Raw genomic sequence first — 8,451 nt, 5'->3', positions numbered from 1 at the left:
AATGTGAAACCTGAAACCATAAAAATCCTAGAAGAGAACACAGGCAGTTATTTCTCTGACATCGGCCACAGCAACATTTTTCTAGATATGTCTCCTAAGGCAAGAGAAACAAAAGAATAAATTAACTATTGTGACTACACCAAAATTAATAGCTTTTGCACAACAAAGGAAACCATCAACAAAACAAAAATACAAGCTAATGAATAGGAGAAGATATTTGCAAATGATATATCTGATAAGGGGTTATTATCTAAAATATATAAAGAACTTATACAACTCAACACCAAAAAAACCAATCTGATTAAAAAATGGGCAGAGGATCCGAACAGACATTTTTCCACAGAAGACATACAGATGGCTAGAGACACATGAAAAGATGCTCAACATGACTAATCATCAGGGAAATGTAAATCAAAATCACAATGAGATATCACTCCACACCAGTAAGAATGGCTAAAATCAAAAAGACAAGAAATAATAAGTGTTGGCAAGGATGTGGAAAAAAAGGAACCCTCATGTACTTTTGGTGGGAATGTAAATCAGTATAGCCACTGTGGAAAACAATATGGAGGTTCCTCAAAAAATTAAAAACAGAAATACCATATGATCCAATAATTTCACTACTGAGTATTTACCCCCCAAAATGAAAACACTAGTTCAAAAAGATATATGCACCCCTATGTTTATTGCAGCATTATCTACAATAGCCAAGATATGTGTCCATCAATGGACAAATGGATAAGGAAAATGTGATGTGTACACACACACACACACACACACACACAGGAATATTATACAGCTATAAGAAAGGATGAGATCATACATACCATTTTCGACAACATGGATTAACCTAGAGGGTATTATGTTAAGTGAAATAAGTCAGACTGAGTAAGACAAATACCATACAATTTCACTCTTGTGTGGGATCTAAAAAACAAGACAAATGAATAAACAAACAAAGGCAGAATCAGACCTATAAGTATAGAGAACAATCTGATGGTTGCCAGAAGGAAGGGGGTAAGGGTAAAATGGGTAAAGGGGAGTGGGAGATACAGGCTTCCAGTAACAGAATAAATAAGTCCTGGGAATAAAAAGCACACCATAGGGAATATAGTCAATGATACTGTAATAGTATTGTATGGTGACAGATGGTACCTACACTTGTGGTGACCACAGCATAATGTATAGAGAAGTTGAATCACTATGTTGTACACCTGAAATTTTTTTTAACTTAAATTCAATTAGCCAACATATAGTACATCCATTTGTTTCAGATGTAGTGTTCAATAACCTATCAGTTGCATATAATACCAGTGCTCATCACATCATGTGCGCTCCTTAAAGCCCATCACCCAGTTACCCCATCCCCTCACCCACTTCCCCTCCAGGAACCCTCAGTTGGTTTCCTATAGTTAAGGGTCTCTCATGTTTTTCTCCCTCTCTGATGATTTCCCATTCAGTTTTCCCTCTCTTCCCCTATGATCCTCTGTGCTGTTTCTTATATTCCACATATGGGTGATACTATATAATAATTGTCTTCCTCTGATTGACTTATTTTGCTCAGCATAATACCCTCCAGTTCCTTCCATGTTGATGTACATGGTAAGTATACCTGAAATTAATGTAATATTGGGTGTCAACTATACACAAAAACTTTTTTTTAAATATAAATGTGTTCATGGGTTAAAAGACTTTATATTATAAAGACATCAAAATACTCCAAATAGATAATAAATTCAATGCAATCCCAGTAAAAAAAACCCAGCATGATTTTTTTTGTCAACAAATTAATACTAAATTTTTTTTAGATATTTATTTATTTGTTTATTTATTTAGAGAGAATGAATGGTGGAAGGGGCAGAGGGAGAGGGAGAGAGAGTCTCAAGCAGACTCTGTGCTGAGCATGGAGCCTGACATGGGGCTCAATCTCACGACCCTGAGATCATGACATGAGCTGAAACCAAGAGTCAGATGCTTAAATGACTGAGCCACCCAGGTGCCCCTAATTCTAAAATTTATATGTAAATACAAAATAATTAGAATTGCCAAAACAATTTTGAAGAAAAACAATAAATATCTCAATATTTAATTTCAAAGCTTAATATAAAGCTACACTAATTAAACAGTGTAGTATTAGAGAAAATAGTGACACACAGATCAATGGAATAAAGTCCAGAAGTAGATCAACACATATATGGCTAATTTATATTTTACAAATATGTAAGGGCAATTCTATAGAGAAATGATAGTCTTTCAACACATGGCTCTGAAACATTTGGACATTTATCTATTTATCTACACTTCAACTTTTATTTTTTACCCTTCACAAAAATTAATTCAAAATGGATAATAAACCTACATGTAAAATGTAAAACTATAAAATTTCTAGAAGAAAACATAAGAGAAAATATGCATCACTTTATGCTAGGCAAAAAGATTTTAGATCCAACACCAAAAGCATGACCCCTAAATAAAATAATTAATAAATTAGACTGTTGAAATCTAAAACATATGCTCTGCCAAAGATACTCTTAAGAGAGTGAAGAGACAAGCCATACACCAGGAGGAAACATTTGCAAATCACATATCTCACAAAGGGTTTATATCCAGAATATAGGGAGAACTCTCAAAACTCAATAATAGGAAATTAAATAACCCAATTTTGTAAAAGATTTTTTTAATTTTTTAAGTAATCAGTACACCCAATGTAGGGTTTGAACCTATAACCCCAAGATCAAAAGTCACACGCTCTACCAGCTGAGCCAACCAGGTTCAAACAACCCAATTTTTAATAAATGAGCAAAATATTTGAACAGAAATGTCTTCACCAAAGAAAATATAGTGATGTCGGGGCGCCTGGGTGTCTCAGTCGTTAAGCATCTGCCTTCAGCTCAAATCATGATCCCAGGGTCCTGGGATCGAGCCCCACATTGGGCTTCCTGCTCGGCAGGAAGCCTGCTTCTCCCTCTCCCACTCCCCCTGCTTGTGTTCCTTCTCTCGCTGTGTCTCTCTCTGTCAAGTAGATAAAATAAAATCTTTAAAAAATATATAGGGATGCCAAATAAGTAGATGAAAAGAGGCTCAGAATCATTAGTTATTAGGGAAATGGAAATTACAACCTCAGTGAGTTACCACTACATACCTATTAAAATAGCTAAAGTCAGAAAAGCTGATAATATTAATCACTGTGAAGGAGTGGGCAACTGCAATTCTCATACACTGCTGGTGAGAATACAAAATGGCACAGTGCCTTTAGAAAATGGTTTGGCATTTTCTTAAAAGGTAAACATAAACTCACCATATGCTCTGCTAATGTAATCAATCCTAATTATTCACATCTGTATTTGAGTTTGCCCACTACCTGAAATTTATTTATAACCCCAAATCAATACTTCATATATATATTTTTTTCTTTTTTATTTGACAGAGAGAAAGACAGAACAGAAGCAGGGGGAGTGGGAGAGGGAGAAGCAGGCTTCCTGCCGAGCAGGTAGCCCAATGCGGGGCTCAATCCTAGGACCCTGGGATCATGACCCAAGCCAAAGGCAGATGTGTAACCGACTGAACCACCCAGGCGCCCCCCACAAATCAATACTTGTGGGACTTTTGCAGCCATTCAATGGCATGTGCAGAACAATGAAAAGCTAGACTAAGCCAACATTCATGTGCCTAGCTGAGAATGAACAAGGCAGTGCTCTTGATTCTTGTTTAAGCTCTCATATTGTAAGTAAGTGTCCTTTTTCTTGGTTTATTTAGTTGTGCATTTTTTTTTCAGTGAGGTGTTTTTTCGTGGGTTTTTTTTTGCATTTTTGTGCTTTTTGTTGGTGATTCTGCTGTTTAAAATGGCATCCAAGTGTGTAATGCTTAAGTGCTGTTTAGTATTTTCAAACACAAGAAAGCTGTGATGTGCCTTATGGAGAAAATATGTATGTTAGATCAGTTTCATTCAACCATGAGTTACAATGCTGTTGACTGTGAGTTCAAGGTTAATTAATCAACAATATATATGAAATAAGGTGTTTTTAAACAGAAAACACACATATAACAAGGTTATGTATTGATCAGTTGACAAAACTGTCATTGTGGCCAGAGGCTCACAGGAATGTAACTCTGCATTTCCCCTAGGAGCAATGTCTCATTACTCGCTAATTCAATGTTCAAGGTGACTTTATAGAACATTACTACCACAAATAATGAGAATTGATTGTGACACTCCTAGGTATTTTCCCAAGATAAATGAACACTCGGGTTTAAACAAAACATCCACATTTAAGTTTTATAACAGCTTTTTTCATAACTGTCCCAAACTAGAAATTACCTGTATTACTTTTCTGTTATTGTCATAACAAACTACCACAAAAATAGCTAACTAAGCAACACAAATTTATCACCTCACAGTTTCCATAGGTCAGATGTCCAGCAGATTCCGCTTAGTTTCTGCTTAGAATCTTAGAATCTCACAAGGCTAAAATCAAGGTGTTGATAAAGCTAAGTTCCTTTCTGAGGATTCTAGGGGAAAATACGTTTATTTGTTTATTTAAGTTGTCGGAAGAATTCAATTCATTGCAGTTGTAGGACTGCGATTCCTGGGTTTTTTTGATGATTATTAGCTGAGGGCTATTATCACCTTTTAGGGTTAGCTCACATCTCCCTTCCTCTATCTTCAAAGCCAACAACAGCAAGCCAAATTCTTCTCACCTCATATCTGTTTGACTCTTCTGCCTTCCTCATTTACTTTTAAGGACCTGTGATTACATTAGACTCACAAGGAGAGTCTTCTTGTTTTAAAGTCAGCTAATTATCAATCTTAACTCCATCTGCAATCTATAGCAATAATTCCATCTACAAATATTCCCTTTTGCCATGTAATATATTCACCACTTAACACCAGGGGGCAAAGCTCAGGGGAGCCCAAATCCTGCCTACCACACTAACCAAATGTCCTCCAACTAGTGAATAAATAAACTATGGTACATTCATACAGTGGAACACTGCTCAAGAATAGAAAGGAAAAAGCTATTGATACACTCAACAATATGGATGAATTTCAAATGCATTATGCTAAGTGAAAGAAGGCAGATTCAAAAAGGTTACACACTGTATGTGCCTATTTACATAGAAAGCTAAAAAACAGATCAGTGGTTGCCTGGGTTAGGGGTAAGTAGAGGGTTTGATTACAAAGGGACAGCATGAGGGAGTTTTTGGAGGGAAATGTTAAGTATCTTGACTATGATTTGGTCAAAACTCAAAGAATTGTAAACCAAAAGAATAAATGTTTCTGCATGCAAAGTTAAAAATAAATTTTAATAATTATTCTGTTTGGGCACCTGGGTGGCTCAGTTGGTTAGGTGTTTGACACTTGATCTCAGCTCAGATCTTTATCTCAGGGATGTAAGTTCAAGTCTCGTGTTGGGCTCCGTATTAGGCATGGAGTCTACTTAATAATTATTCTGTTTGGTTACTGATACTCTGCCTTTGTTTTCAAAGTCCTTACATTTGACTTAGTAGGTACAACACCAGTATAAAGACATGTAATATAAGAGAGTAAGTTTCATCAGTAGAAAGATGGTTTTTTCCTGGCTTAGAGACAAATGATACTAGAAGGAGAAAGGCCACTTGTCCTGTTTCTTTTTCTATTCACAGGACCCACATTCTTTACCAAATGCCTCAGACCAGTTCCATCCAACTGTTCTCATCCTAATGTTAAGGTCATGCAAAGAATCTGCATAATTCTAATCAACTTTGGTTTCCACAGGTTTCCTTCTTTTCAAGCCATAGAACACTTACCTGTGTTTGACCAGGAATAACCCTTGGTAGCCAGGCTCCAAGTAATCTCTAAAGTCAAAAAGAATATGTGGTGAGGGCGCCTGGGTGGCTCAGTTGGTTAAGCGACTGCCTTCGGCTCAGGTCATGATCCTGGAGTCCCGGGATCGAGTCCCGCATCGGGCTCCCTGCTCCACAGGGAGCCTGCTTCTCCCTCTGACCCTCCCCCATCTCATGTGCTCTCTCATTCTCTCTCTCTCAAATAAATAAATAAAATCTTTAAAAAAAAAAAAAAAAAAAGAATATGTGGTGAAAGTAGCCTATTTTGACAGTAGGTGAAATTCACAGCCACCAAGAACCTTTCTGAAAATTACTCTGACGTTTCTTCTAAAAAGAAAAAGGTCATTGAGATAATTTTTGAAATCATTTCTGAAAATTCCCATGCTAGTCTCTCTCCAGGTTTGTAACTGGTAGTGTGGCTACAGAGGAACAGGAGTGGTCAGATTTGAGGCAGGGATTAAATGAAATTCCTATGATGTGACACGACAGTTGACTCCTCAAATTCTCACCAGCCATGGAGGGCACCACTATCCGGACAGCACAAATCTCCATGTGGATAGCAGTTGTGATGTTTGCTGGCAACAAGATTTCTAGTCTCAGGCCATCATTCTGTATCATGCTTGACTTAATGAGGGGAAGAGAGAGAGAAAGAAAATAAAAGATCAGCTACAAGTCTCCATGATTGAAATGCCTTCATTATTATTTTGTCCTCACAAAGAACGAAAGCTGAAATGAAGTTTTGGGGTTACAGTAGTCCCATATATATATGGCTGCCAGAGGAAATTGATCTGAAACCTCCTAAACCTTGATTAGAATTTCCCTCCATTCAAGCTTTATTAACTCATTCTAAAACTTCCAATATTTTCTGTAGAATTCTCCGCATATACATACAGAGAGAGAAGACAGAGATGATGAGTTTGTAATTGTCGGTTTCTTCAAAATTTGCAAAAAGGCTAACACAGTGGGAGTTTTATAGATCCAGACTGGTCCTCAGCTTCCACATCCCCTCTCATTCTCATATCAGAAACCAAAATCTCTGCTGAGATATAGTCATTAACTAGCTCTAGCATCATTCTCTGGGAGTCAGCATCATGATCCTTGTTCTAAAATAACAATGCAGAATCTCAGTTCTGATAACTGTGTTTCTTTCTTGTTCCTATGCATCATTTTAGTTTGTATGCTTCCATTTCCTATGTCTGTTTTTCTAGCTTGGTTGCTGTTCCTGAATTCCCCTTCTGGTAATACACTAATCCATACACTAATCACTTATATTAAGGTAAGGGTAATTTCCCTAAGTGCCAGGTTGGCATTTAAAGAGCCTTTTACACAGTGATAGATTTTTTGGGTGCTTGTTGCAAGGACTTCCTGATAGTACTCTTCCTTGCTAGATTTTCATTTCCAAATCTCACCCTCCCTCCCAATGGAATATCCCTCTTCTTCATTTTGCTCCCTTTTCCATTTCCCATTCCAACTGTCTGCCTGCAGTTTATCATTATCATTAGATCTTGGTAAAGAGGAGATTAGGGCAGTTTGGTCTTTGCATTGGCTGGGGACCAATGGGATATAATGAACCCAGTAAGATCACTACCAGAATGAGGACGGGGCTCTATGTGGTGAGTCTGGATGAGACTATGACCAAAGGGAACACAGTTGAGATGGCACTGAGTAGTGAGGTCTTGGGTAAGCTCCCCTCCCCCCTCTGAAGAAATTAATATAATTTCATTTCCCTATCCCTTTCCCTCCAAGTCTTCCCAATCTCTCTACTTAAACAATTCCATTTGTTCCACTACCAAAAAAAAAAAAAGTAAAAGAAGCATTATAGAATTGCATTTTTTCTTACAGAACCACTTTTACTAGGTAAGCTCAAGGAGCTCAGAAAGGGAATATGCTCAATTTAAATTCTGTGATGGGCACAAACTTTGCCTCCTATGTAGGATTAACCTTCACCTTGCACCTGCAAATGTATCACACTTGCCCCAAGACGTAAGTAGGTACCAAAATAAATCATAGAAAACTAAGATGGGGGCGCCTGGGTGGCTCAGTCATTAAGTGTCTGCCTTCGGCTCAGGTCATGGTCCTGGGGTCCTAGGATCGAGCCCCACATCGGGCTCCCTGCTAGGCTGGGAGCCTGTTTCTCCCTCTCCCACTCCCCCTGCTTGTGTTTCCTCTATAGCTGTCTCTCTCTCTCTCTGTCAAATAAATAAAATTTGGGGGAAAAAAAAAGAAAACTAAGATGAAAGGTTCATCACTCATGCCCAATCCATGTGATTATTTGTATATTTATCTGTGTATAAAGTACTAAACCTTGAACACCTCACTAAGTTCCCAGATATTTACCACAATGTAATGAGAGTTATGATATAGTAGTTCTTGAATATGGAATATTTAACTCAAATTCACTTATTTATATCAATCTCAGCAACATGAACATGGGAGGGAAGCTTCAATTTTCCTGTCCTATATCTTCCTCCATCCAACTAGATGATTGCATCATTCTACCCGTTCCTCTGCATAGCCCCAAATGGCAATCAATACCATCAGCTGGAAGTCTCTACCATTATCTGTGTATTTTTTTCAGAATCAAAGACTTGCTCTTTCTCTACTGACCACCTGCCCCCCCGGCTTTAT

The 8,451-nt window shown here is 37.6% G+C and overlaps 1 non-coding gene across 1 annotated transcript; it reads right to left on the bottom strand.

Annotated features, from left to right (window-relative positions):
- Nucleotides 1-2,699: 2,699 nt before the first annotated feature.
- Nucleotides 2,700-2,772, bottom strand: TRNAK-UUU (transfer RNA lysine (anticodon UUU)). The gene has a single exon. It is a non-coding gene; the product is annotated as a tRNA-Lys (tRNA).
- Nucleotides 2,773-8,451: the final 5,679 nt, after the last annotated feature.

Source organism: Leptonychotes weddellii, chromosome 4 (genome assembly GCF_054177405.1).
Source record: "Leptonychotes weddellii isolate Sample4059 chromosome 4, ASM5417740v2, whole genome shotgun sequence".
Classification (NCBI taxonomy): Eukaryota; Metazoa; Chordata; class Mammalia; order Carnivora; family Phocidae; genus Leptonychotes; species Leptonychotes weddellii.
The sequence above is the reverse complement of the archived record's forward strand: the minus strand, read 5'-3'. Positions and strand labels throughout refer to the sequence as shown.